The sequence below is a fragment of the Aethina tumida genome, chromosome 1 (genome assembly GCF_024364675.1).
Source record: "Aethina tumida isolate Nest 87 chromosome 1, icAetTumi1.1, whole genome shotgun sequence".
Classification (NCBI taxonomy): Eukaryota; Metazoa; Arthropoda; class Insecta; order Coleoptera; family Nitidulidae; genus Aethina; species Aethina tumida.
In genome coordinates this window covers 44230608-44243808 of record NC_065435.1, presented here as the reverse complement: position 1 = coordinate 44243808, position 13201 = coordinate 44230608, and the positions used below count along the sequence as shown (strand labels likewise).

The 13201-nt window shown below is 28.7% G+C and overlaps 1 protein-coding gene and 1 long non-coding RNA gene across 2 annotated transcripts in view; one reads left to right on the top strand and one right to left on the bottom strand.

Moving 5' to 3' along the window:
* Nucleotides 1–5387, top strand: part of LOC126264299 (uncharacterized) — a 123311-nt gene extending 117924 nt beyond the window's left edge. Inside the window, exon 3 of the long non-coding RNA XR_007547056.1 lies at nucleotides 5275–5387. This is a non-coding gene — a long non-coding RNA (uncharacterized LOC126264299). The remainder of the gene's footprint in view (nucleotides 1–5274) is intronic.
* The window catches only part of LOC109605058 (S phase cyclin A-associated protein in the endoplasmic reticulum), a 53005-nt gene that overhangs the window by 26323 nt on the left and 13481 nt on the right, over nucleotides 1–13201 (bottom strand). The window lies entirely within an intron of this gene.

The window sequence follows — 13201 nt, the reverse complement described above, 5'->3', positions numbered from 1 at the left end:
GATAACTCCAGCTTCAATATGACTTTTTGTTTAGTTTCCACGGGCGGCGGGAGGGCCGCGCGTCGGGCGCCCAGTTCCGTCGAAAATTAAACACGCCGGGGCACTTTTTAAATGGCGGCCATTGTTTAATTTGGTAAGTAGGCAAATAGTGCCGAAACAAAAGAGCCCATTCAATTTAATTTTGCGCTTGGCATTTTTAAACGTTTACACTGTTTAATCTGCGCCAATTAACGGACTTGTTAGTTTAACATCGCAGAAGCCAAGAAGGAATGAGTTTCGAGAATTGAATAATGTATCAAGTGGTTTTCGTTCAAAATTTATGCGGAATTACATAATTTATAAATCTTATTTAATATGCATAGGTTTAAGTTTTGGAATTTATTTTTAATAGTTTCAATTATACGTAATATTTTATTCTAGTAATTATTATTTTGAAATAATTCGCTTCCAAGATTCACGAACTTGTAAAAAAATTGAAAATTTCGTAATTCTGACATTTTTAAAAGACAATAGAAGCTAGAATTTTAAAAGAAAAATGAAAATTAGATTTTTAGTTAAAGAAATAAAATTTTCAATAATATGACATTTCTATGATTAACAATCAATTAAAAATTCAATTCAATTTCAATAAAATGTCACTTAAAAAAATGTGTTTTTTTTTAATATTAAAAAAAGGTAAAAAAATATAAAAAAATGAAATAATTTCACATTATTGAAAGCTAAAATCAAGTGGAAAAATTTAAATTTTATAAGAAAAATAAAATCTTCAATAATATTGATTATTTATTTATATGATTTATATGATTGAAAAATCAACTAAAAATTTCAATAAGATGTCACCTAAAAAAATGGATTTTTTTAAATATTTAAAAATTTTAAAATTTAAAACATTTTCAAAAATAAATATTTTGATTTTCAAAGGTAAAAAAAATATATAAGATTTAAAATTCTTTAAAAAAATGTTATTAAAAGCAAAAATAAATTGTAAAAATTTAAATTTTGTAAGAAAAATAAAAATTTCAATAATGACATTTCTATGATTAAAAAATCAACTAAAAATGATGAAAATTTTGTAGAAAAAAATAAAAATTACAATAAAATGTCACTTTAAAAAAATATATTTTTTTTATAAACATTAAAAAATTTAAAATTTAAAACATTTTTAAAAATAAAAATTTTGATTTTCAAAGGTAAACAAATATAATATTTAAAATTCTATAAAAAATGAAATAATTACATTATTGAAAGCAAAAATGAACTTTCTAAGAAAAATAAAAATTTCAATAATATGACATTTCTAAAATCAACTAAAAATGAAAAAAAAAAAATAATAAAAATTTTCATAATTTTAAATGAAAAAATCAACTTTAAAAATTTAGTATTATGCAAGAAAAATTTAAATAAAGCTTTCAAAGGCAAAAGAAACTGAAATATTTGAAGTTTTATAAAAAATTGAAATAATTCGACATTATTGAAAAAATCAACTGTAAACATTTTTCTTAAAAACATAAAAATAAAAAAATAATGAGGTTTTGATAAAATTAAAAATCATCTATAAAAATTATAATTTTGTAAAAAAAAATAAAATTTTATCATATCAAAATAGACTAAAAAAAATAATTTTGTAAAAAAAAAAATACAAAATTTCAATGAAATGTCATTTTTAAGAATATAATCAACTAAAAATATAACTAAATATATTAATTAATTCAAATTTAAAACATTTTAAAAAACAAAAAAAAAATAACATTTTGACATTTTTAAAAACAAAAATTTGGAATTGTGTAAAGAAAATTAAAATATTAACGTGTCCTTTTTATAGATAAAAATCAATTAAAAAATATAAATCTACAATAATTTTAATTTATTAAACAAAAATCGACTATAAAAAATAAAAACTACTAAAAAATTAGAATATTGTCAGAAGGAATTCCAATATTCCAGTTATACATTTATAATCAACTCAACTGTTTATTCAACCAAGAGAAAAGTGACTGAAAAAAATTAAACTTAACTTTCTACTCAGCTATTCTTCTTCAGAAACCTTCAGTTATTTTTTAACATTCGAATTATCCAGTTATCGATTTTCTTTCAAATTTTTCGAAGTCAGACAATTTTTTTCTTAGCTACCATTTGACCAGATTCTCTAAATTTTTTAATAATACAGAAAACGATCGACATATTTAGCAGTAAACTCTGTACTATCGATCTTGGTAACGCTCTTATAGTTTCACATCAACCAATGATGTGTAAATTAATTATAATAAGGAAAAGACCAGTTTTAATTAATTCATTTAAAGTCACAGAGAGCAATGAAAGAAAATTTGCTATAATTTTGTCCATTGGAAATTAAAAATGTAAGTAAGATAAAATTGGACCTGTTGCAAAGTAGACATATCAATAACAAAAAACACAATAACATTATTCACTATACATACAATGATTAGTAAGAATAATTTTATTAAAATTAAAATAACATTTTTGCCTATGACCCAACTCTGTAAAACTTCACTACAAAACTCATGTTTACGTGTTTTTCCATGTAAACTGGTGTTATTAAATTAAAATAACAAAATTACAAGGCTTAGCAAGCCCAGAAGTTTTGCAATACTATTATAGTATTTAAAACAGTTCTTAAACGATAATCGATTTTGACCTAAACTAATAGTGTCTCAGTTTCTGTTTTCATTAAAACTGAAAATCAGGATTTGCCCAGACCCAGATAATATGCAAAATAGAATTAGGCTTACAAAGTTTATAGGAACAGTGGAACTAGGACTGTTCTAATCCGGACCCTTGTTGTCACACTTATTTAATCTCTTAGGTGACTTAAGACGACCCAAAGCATTTGCGTTGGCTTTGCCAAGGATAGAATTAAATAACCCCCGTATTTCCTAATCTTGGAACATTTTATGTTAATATTATTTAAATTCCACGGAATTTAAAAAATGGAACGTTCACCTACTCGCAAACCAAGTCCCGTAGCCGACTTGCGAAAAACGGGGCACACCGACGTCGACGTTCAAACGCAACGGTATGATTTTATTTTGACTAATTGAAATGTGCACAAAGCGAAAACTGAAAAAGTATCTGGCTGAAATCCAAATATAATTACGGAGTAGCCTGAATTTCTAAAACTGTGCAAACAGCACGTGTTTGCACAGATCCGCACCAATTTCGCATCTCCCTTCTACCGAAAATTTGCTAACCAGAAGACGGCGCCCTGTTGCCAAATACTAGTGATATTTTATCGTTGATATTTAAATACGGGAATGGGAATTTATGAGAATAATCACGAATTTTGACTTGCCAATCGAATTTAATGGGATCCTTTGAGACGTAATATAAAGCTAACGTTAAATAATATCAACAAATTGAAGTTTAATTGTTTGCATCTGACTTTTTAAGCAACACATCTACATTTTTTTGTTTGAAATTATATCGATTTTATCTTAATTATTAATGATTTTATATCTTTGGTAAAGCTTACATACCACATATTACAAATACGATTTGGAGATATATATACTGAAAAAATCATAAAATTTAGGTTGAACGTATAGAATAAATTAATAACTGAAAGGTTAAATAAAACGAGATACAGGCACCACTAGAAATATGGATGATAAAAAAAATAAACATTAAAATTATACATTATGTTGCTGTATATTATCTATATTATTGTATAAAGAGTGGAATGGCAACATCGTCAGGAAGTTTCGTAAAATAACACGCCGAATATCAAATACAAGCGATAGGGATCCAATTACCGACAGATATCTATTTATGAATCAGTTTTAATGGAATGCAAACATCACTTCTTCGCTGCCGAGACGAGTGGTTTTAATTCGAGAATTAGTTGTTCAAACTTGCGAGAAGCCCTTTACTGTCTCATCGATCGCCATTAATTGAAGTATGAGAAACTGCGTGGAGCCCGTGCAACTCCGTTACGATTTTGCTTTTGATATCTGTGTTTTTTTTTGTATCGGTTGGGGATGAAAAAGAGTAATTGTTTCGTAACGGGGGTCGAGTACAAATAAATGTTAGTCCGCGGCAATATTATGAAGTGATGTGACGGCAACCCGAGGCGGGTCGGGTGAGACCTGTCAAAAATCTCGAATGACCAAACACTGTGACGGAGCGTATCAATGAGATATTGAAAAGTGTAACACATGCGCGGGGGCATACGCACACATTCACAGACAGGAAAGCGAAACTTGACCGTATGGCTGCAAAAAGAGCAGCGGCGGTTCCACCCCATCTCTGTCGAAAAGCACTAGGGGGGTCGGTAGCTGAACGACATGTGCAAACAATGATAATCCTCGATTATTTTAGTTTACAAGGTAGGAGAGATGGGCCGTTAAAAAAAAGAGACGTCTCAATCGGCCCACAGATTTATACGGGATGGGTGGATAATTTGGTTTTAATAATGCACCCTGAATGGGGATGGACGTGTATTAGATTATATGAGGTCATATACAATATTAATGTTGGGTGAGATTGGTTTGTTTTTTTTTATCTTTTTCATTTATTATTTAGGTGTACACAAATTTTATAACAAAATATCTGAGCAGGTTTAGTTAAAACTTGTTTTGCATTTATTATGTATTGGAATTGTGTAAGAAAAATTAAAATTTCACTTTTATAGACAAAAATTAAAAAATTGAAATCTGCAATAATTTTAATTCATTATTATTACTGTCAGAAATCATTCCAATATTTCAGTTATACATTTGTAATCAACTGTTTATTCATTTTAAATTTTACTAAAACATTCTTATTACAGACAAAATTTTGTTTATTTAAGCCAATAATATTTATGTTATTCAATTAACATTTTTATATATGGTAAAATATTCTTTTTTTTTTTGGGCAACAAATTTTATTTTATTATTTGAAATAGTATTTAAATTGTACATGAAGCTTTATTTAGTTTAATTTTAAAAGAATATAAATGTTATAATATTGTTATAAAAAGTTAAATTGAAACATTTAATTTTTGTTCAATATTTGGCCAACATTTAATAAAAGAGTTTAACAACCTGTTAAATAATAATTTTAAAAATTTTTACTTTTAAATACGGTTTGGTTAGATAAATTTAAAACAATAATATTTATTTTATTCAATAAGCATTTTTAAATACAGTAGTGGCCATAAATATAGCAAAAAAATATATTAAAATTATTAATTTTTAATTGAATGCCAGTACCTATGTTTATTACTTTAATTTTAGTTCTAATTAGTTCGGAGACTGTTAAACGAACTTATTTCAGCAATTCAAGAAGGTTGAAGGAATCTAGACTGGTCGTATGTCCGGAAAATGGTTTTTGCCACAAAGATGGGGGCCAAAATTATAAAACAAAGAGGGTAATATATAAAGTGTAAATTAAATAACACAGATTTAATAATTAAAAATCCCTTTCAGAAGTTGCTAAATTTATATCCAGTCCAGTTCAGAAAAATATGCTCTATCTTCTCATATGTAGAACAAATTAAAAGAGTACCATTAAACGAAGATTAAAAGAAACTGCTCTCTATGGCGGAAAATCAAGCCCTTTATTTCTGCAAAAAAATAGACCACCGAGAAAGAGAACCTGTGAACTGGACAAATGGGCAATAGAAAACAAGTTTGTTCTCAGATGAAAGTCGGTTCCAATTATTCAAATTAGATGGCATTTCTTGGATGAGAAGACCAATTAATGAAAGGTATAATGCCAAATATACTAGACCAACTTTGAAGCATGATTTGGGGATGTTTTTCTGGTTCTGGTTAAGAAAGACGGGATAAAGGATCGTTTTGTTTATTGTGACATTCTGGAGAATCATATGCCGAAGACAACATGAGTTTAAGATGGACCTTCCAGCACGATAACGATCCGAAATACACGTCTAAGTTAGTTTAAGAATAGTTCGCTTCTCAAGGAATAAGTGTAATGTCTTGGCCAGCACAAAGCCCAGATCTCAATTCAATTAAAAACCTTCGAGATGAAATTAATTGATTATATTGAAAATTTACTTAAAACAATGTGAAAAAGGCGTTTAGAAGTTATTAAAATTAATGGATAAGCTACTAGAAACTAAATAAAGGAAGTTAAATGTACGTAAGGTTGTTTTACTTTGTAGTTGCTCTACTTTTAACTATTGTTTTTTTTTTTTCAAATATTAATAGACCCACTAATAAACAACACAACAACACTTTTATCAATATAAATAAAATGATCTAAAATTAGAATAAGAATATAGTAGTTTTTATAATGCTGAATGAAACAACAACAAAAACGGATACATAACACTGGGGGTGTAATATCAGATAATAGACAATAAAAAGTATCACCTCAACCATACATCAATCAACCATAGCGTAATGCGATCGAATTGCACAGAATCATGCTACTAACGGCATCGATTAAGGCCGTAACCAAAACAAATATCGTCAGAATCGCCGCGGGTGACAAGGTGACCCACCGCAGTTGTACTGCGTACCCCGTGAGACGGTTACGCCGGACCCCACCCCGGCGGCTACGTGTTTACGTCCGAAATGGGGTTACGGATGCGGCGGGGGTCCCACCTCGGCAACGAGTTAATAAAGAGGATCGAATGGTAAGTGGCCGTGTCGGATGGATGATGACGACGACGATGATTGCGAGATGACGGCGATGCCCCTGCGGAACGGCAGCGCGACATAAGGACACGACATGCCGTGGCCCTTATCTGGTCCGGACGATCTTTGCACATCTGTCGATCCGGCCCCCGGGATCACTCCCCGTGTGCAGCGGCGAGTGATCCATGTTCGGCGGCCTCATTTGTGTCGACTGCATTATTCTCGTTGATTCAATTATCGGCCCGTAATTTATTGGCGACGGCCCATTTATTAAATTAATAACACATAACAACAGCACAAACGATTTTTTACAATTTATAATTACCATAATAACCAAATTAGGCTTTAATTGTTATTAGTAATAGAAATAATTATGATTGTATTATATTAACTAAAAGTGATAATTTATATTTTATGATATATTGAACTTTAAACATTTAAACCATTTAAAATACAAGTACCCTTGTAACCTTTTTTATTAATAATTATTTAGTACATTAATAAGAAAAATAAACAACTCTAAGCTTGCTTTAAAAATTGATTTCTATATGAACGTGGTTTATAGTAAAAAAGGAGAAAACTATTATACGAAAAAAGATTTTCATTGAATTTCCAATCATTCCAAATAGGTATACTCCAAATTCACAAAAAAAAAATATTGAACATTCACAAATCCTTAAATTAAGTTAATAATCATAATGTTAAACTTGATTTTTCATGAAAAATACAAATGCATTAAGTTTTTTTTTAATAAAAAATAACATATACAATAATTATTTTAATTTAATTGTAAATAATATATATTTTTAAAATGTAAATATATTAATTTAGTAATTAATTAATGACGAAAAGAGTTTTTAATTACCAATTAAACAAAATTCAATTAATAATTGACTGATTATTCTAAATTTAATAGTCACAATTTTGAACTTGATTTTTCATTAAATATTTTTAAATTCAAATCAATTCAAATAATAATTAATTATTAATATATATCATATTCAATAATTATTATAAATTAATTGTATGTATAAAATATATGTTTAAAATCTAATTATACTAATTTTATAATTATGTATTTTACAATTATCAATTAAAGGAATTTTGTAATCCTTTAAAATATATACAATTAAATTTAATTAATAAGTTATTATTGCATTTTATTCACAAGGGTGGAGAAAAAAATTAGCTTAAATTAATTAACAAAATCGACCCTTACCACAATGAACCTATTATAAACTTAATCATAATGTTGGACCCTGATTTTTCATTAAATATTTTATACTAAAGGGATTTTAGTTATTTTAAACTAAATATATATAAAATATTTAAAATTAGTATATTTTAATTTTCTAATCTAGTAATTTGTTAATTAATGAGTAAAAAAGAATTTTCAATTAACAATTAAAGGAATTTTGTATACTTAAAAATACACATAATTAAATTAATTATTGATTATTATGTTTTATTATAGATTAGAGACAAATTGATTTTTATACACAATTATTTTTCCCAAATATTGTTTCTAATAGTATGTTTACTACTTCGTCTTAATAAAGTTTAATTTCGCCTGTTAGACTTAAGTCAGGTTCAGACGCAGCCAATGATTTGGCAGGGTAAAGCAAATTAGTCACGTGAGCTTATTATTCACACAAGTCATGTTAATTAGATCAGTTTGCTTACTGAAGTCTCATCAAAACACTCGATAAACAAAAGAAATGAACTTGGAACCCCCAAAGACAGTTTCGAAATGTTAAATGGGAAGTTCTAACTCAGATATTTCTCCGTGTAATTATTATTTGTTTTTTACGTAATAAACGGTTTCATTTTGAAAAAGAAGAAAACTCCTTGTTTCTACTAAAAATGTGAAAGTCCAATGTTGTCTTGCTTAGGATCACATTCATTGGACCACAGTGGGGACGATGTCAAATTTTCTTTGAAATAAAAGTGTGGTATGTTATCTTGAAATTTAAAGGTTACAAAATAAATTCAAACAAAAAACATTCTTCATTAAAGTCAATCAACAAATAAGTTTACGGGGGTTGTTTCAATCATAAACCTGGCCACCCCAAAATGCAATAAACAATTACTTCTTAAGATGAAATTAAAAACTGTTCCGTACATCATAAATCGCCGTGCACAGTCAAATGGTCGTCGTGAACGCCCGAAGAGAGAAATAATAATAATAAAAAAAAAACAAAATAACGTAAAATGTTGAACGGCGGCGCGTTATCTCGGTCTGCGCCTCTCGGCGATGTCGTCGGTCGTCATCTCGTCGAAACGCCGAAACAGGTTAGCCGGGGCCGGGAGCTTGCGGTCCAATAATTCAGCGGCCGGTATCTAATCTTCGCGTGGTCCGGCTCTCGTCTCACGGGGTGGACGGGCATTTCTTTTTTCCCGTTCGTGGAAGTCGTTTGCGCGCCGATACACCGGAGGTAACCCGCGACGACGCTAATAAAGATACCGGGGGCCAGTGTGTTATCGTCGGCGCGATGCACGGTCCTCCATTAACGGCGGCCGTAAACTATTCACCCGACCGGTTGACTTACGATGCAACGGAATCTATCTTCAATGTCAATTCTTGCATGTGTGTCACTAGTAAAATATCGCCGGTGAGATTGGGAATTTTCGCGTTTTTACTACCGTTTCGAAATGTTGAGGGTTATAAGATAAAATGTAAATGTTGGGTGTTTCGAGCTGGTTGATTTTGGCCTTTTCGAATATGTCAAGACGAGCTACGGGGAAAAATGGGTGCCATAAGTATCCATGTATCAAATTTTCTAAAACGTCGATTGCCAAAACCACACATTTACATATAATAGATTTTTTGACTTAACATTTTTTTTTGTAAACTTTTAAATATAACATATACAACTTCTTTATTTCAAAAAAACTTGACATTGACTTTGTCAATTGTCCAGTAGTTAAAATATTAATTTTAAAAATATATTTAATAGTCATCTATAAAATAAATAGGCTGAAATACAAAATTTATTTAAATCAAGTATTTACTTAAATTTAAAAAATTCAGGGAAAAAGTGGTATTGTGGTATTCTATAGTCTTCAATAAACAATTAGATTTATTTGTTAAAAGTGTCTTTATGTGGAAATACGCCATTTATCAATCAAAGGACATTTGCCAAATTTGAAAACGTCTAATAACTTTTTCGTTTTGAATTTTCTATTGTAATCAATAAACAATTAGACTTATTCGTTAAAATGTTACATATAATTGTCTGAATTTAGCTGGACATAAATATAGCAACTTAATTTATAAAGGGATTTTTAATGATTAAATCGTGTGCTATTTTATTTAACATTAACATTTTGTATAATATCCTTTTCATTTTATAATTAGGACATTTATTTTGTAACATTTAAAATTGAAGGTAACATATATAACTTCTTTATCTCAAAGAAAACTTGACGTTGACTTTGTTAATTGTCCAGTAGTTAAAATATTAATTTTAAAGGTATATTTAATAGTCATCTATGAGATATAGAGGCTCCAACACAAAAATTATTTAAATCAAGTATTTAGTCAAACTTATAAAATTGAGGGGAAAAGTGGTATTGTGGTATTCTATAGTCATCAATTAACAATTAATTGATTTGTTAAAAATGTCTTTATGTGGAAATACACCATTTATCAAACAAAGGACATTTGCCAAATTTGAATACGTCTAATAACTTTTTCGTTTTGAATTTTCTATTGTCATCAGTAAACCATTAGACTTATTCGTTAAAATGTTACATATAATTATCTGAATTTAGCTGGACATAAATATAGCAACTTAATTTATAAAAGGATTTTTAATGATTAAATCTATGCTATTTTATTTAACATTAACATTTTGTATAACATCCTTTTTATTTTATAATTAGAGCATTTATTTTGTAAGATTTAAAATTGAAGATAACATATACAACTTCTTTATCTCAAAGAAAACTAGACATTGACTTTGTTAATTGTCCAGCAGTTAAAATATTAATTTTAAAGGTATATTTAATAGTTATCTATAAGATATAGAGGCCACAACACAAAATTTATTTAAATCAAGTGTTTAGTTAAACTTAAAAAATAGAGGAGAAAAGTTGTATTGTGGTATTCTATAGTCATCAATAAACAATTAGATTTATTTGTTAAAAGTGTCTTTATGTGAAAATACACCATTTATCAATCAAAGGACATTTGCCAAATTTGAAAACGTCTAATAACTTTTTCGTTTTGAATTTTCTATTGTAATCAATAAACAATTAGACTTATTCATTAAAATGTTACATATAATTATCTGAATTTAGCTAGACATAAATATAGCAACTTAATTTATAAAGGAATTTTTAATGATTAAATATGAGCTATTTTATTTAACATTATCATTTTGTATAATATCCTTTTTATTTTATAATTAGAACATTTATTTTGTAACATTTAAAATTGAAGATAACATATACAACTTCTTTATTTCCAAGAAAACTTGACTTGACTTGACTTTGTTAATTGTCCAGTAGTTGAAATATTAATTTTAAAAGTATATTTAATAGTCATCTATAAGATATAGAGGCTGCAAAACAAAATTTATTTAAATCAAGTATTTAGTTAAGCAGAAAAAAATGAGGGGAAAAGTGGTATTGTGATTCTCTATAGTCATCAATAAACAATTAGATTTATTTATTAAAAGTCATCAGTAAACAATTAGACTTATTTGTTATCGTGATCTAAAATAATTAAATCATATTAGTAAAATGTCGAATTTGTTGATCCATTTTTAGTTTTAGTAATTTGATTACGCAAATGTTCGTCGAATATTTAGTAAAGGATTAACAAACATTTCCGTTAAATAACATTTGCGTTGAATAAAAAATTGTTTCAATATTTTATAAATGAAAATGTTAAATTTGTACCAAAAATTCAGTGAAATATCGTTATATGACCGACACAGATAATTTTATATTGTATAAAAGTAATTTAAACAAAATATTATTAAAGAATATTTAGCAATAATTTCATTAAACAATTTATTTAAATATTATTTAAACAAAATTGTAGTATCTTTCAAGGCAATGTTTTATTCTTGACAAAAATTGACTTGGAGAAAGTTTTCGTTATTTAACTGGACAAGGTTTTAGAGAAACTGAAGTCAGGACACCTAACCCAGCATTTTTCTAACATGTTTATAATCAGTGCCAAAATCAACCAACCTGAGGAAACCCATGCAGTGCCACGTTATCAATTATAAAATGAAGAAACCGTCCATTAGGGAAATTGTCCTTGTCCTTCGTGGACACGAAAGGTTAAATTCGTTGAAAGCATTTCGATCGTTAGCGGCGGAGAATCGACATAAATTCAAACAGCGACGATATCCGTCATCCATCCATTCCGTCCGCCACCGAACACTATTAATATTCCAGGGGTTGGACGGGTGGGCATAGGTATCGGATGACGGCCGTTCAAAATGTAGGTGCATTAGATTTGAATGAGGCCGCCGCAACAAAAGATCGAGGAGGAGAGATGTACGGGCGTGTGTGTGTGTTTTGTTGTGTAATAGCGGTTAGGGAAATGTTGTATTTGCAGCAAATAAATTGATGTTATCAGTGATAGCGCCCGAAAACGTCGGGTGACATGAATAATTTATCATGGCGATGGATTGTTGTTCCGGGGGTGGCACGGGGTTGTTTAAGGGTGACGGGGGAATTATTGAATTTTGCATAGGACGACGAATATTTTGTTATTTAAACACGATTCAGCGAAAAAATGGAAATTGAATTTTCTTGTTTTTTACCGTATTTTATCGACAGCCAAATTTTAATGCGACCCATTTTATAAACAACATTTTATTTGCGTAAAATGTTACTCTAAAACAGTATCTGCAGTTAAATTGGTTACATATAAAAAACACGTAGAGTTACATAATTATATAATTTACTTAAAAATTATAACTCTAGATAAGTTATAACAATATTTCTGGTCAAACTATATTTAAAAAGCAAATTTACATTCACACACTTACGCACAAATTGTGACATAATAAAGTTGCTCATATTATCTCGAAATTGTTTGATATACACTGGTGGCTGGAGAAATAGATCACATTATTTTTTATTGTTAATTACGAAATTCACACCTCTAAAAGGAATAGAAATATTTTATTTAAAATAATTGTTCTGCAATTATTAATTTTGTACTACATCATAATCACAATTCATCTAAACCACACAGTTTTTGATGTTTTATTCGAGACTCCATATTCCATAAGATTTCAATTGGATTTAGATCCGGACTTTACGCTGATCAATCGAGAACTTCCACCAATTTTGAAGAATTTGGACGCATACTTCGGGGGTCATTATCTTGCTTAAAAATCCATGTAATCCTTGACATTACATCTCTCATGATATTTCTATACCATACTTGAAACGATCCATTTTACCAACAATTTTCAGTAACGACACTATACGATGCCAAGAAAAGGAACCCCAAAGCATAACTTTTCCACCACTCTGTTTTAAAGATTTTGAAGTATATCTAGGGTCCAAAACTTATTCTATAGAACTTAAAACCATCACCAAAAGTACTCTTCATCAAAATTCTGGAGGAT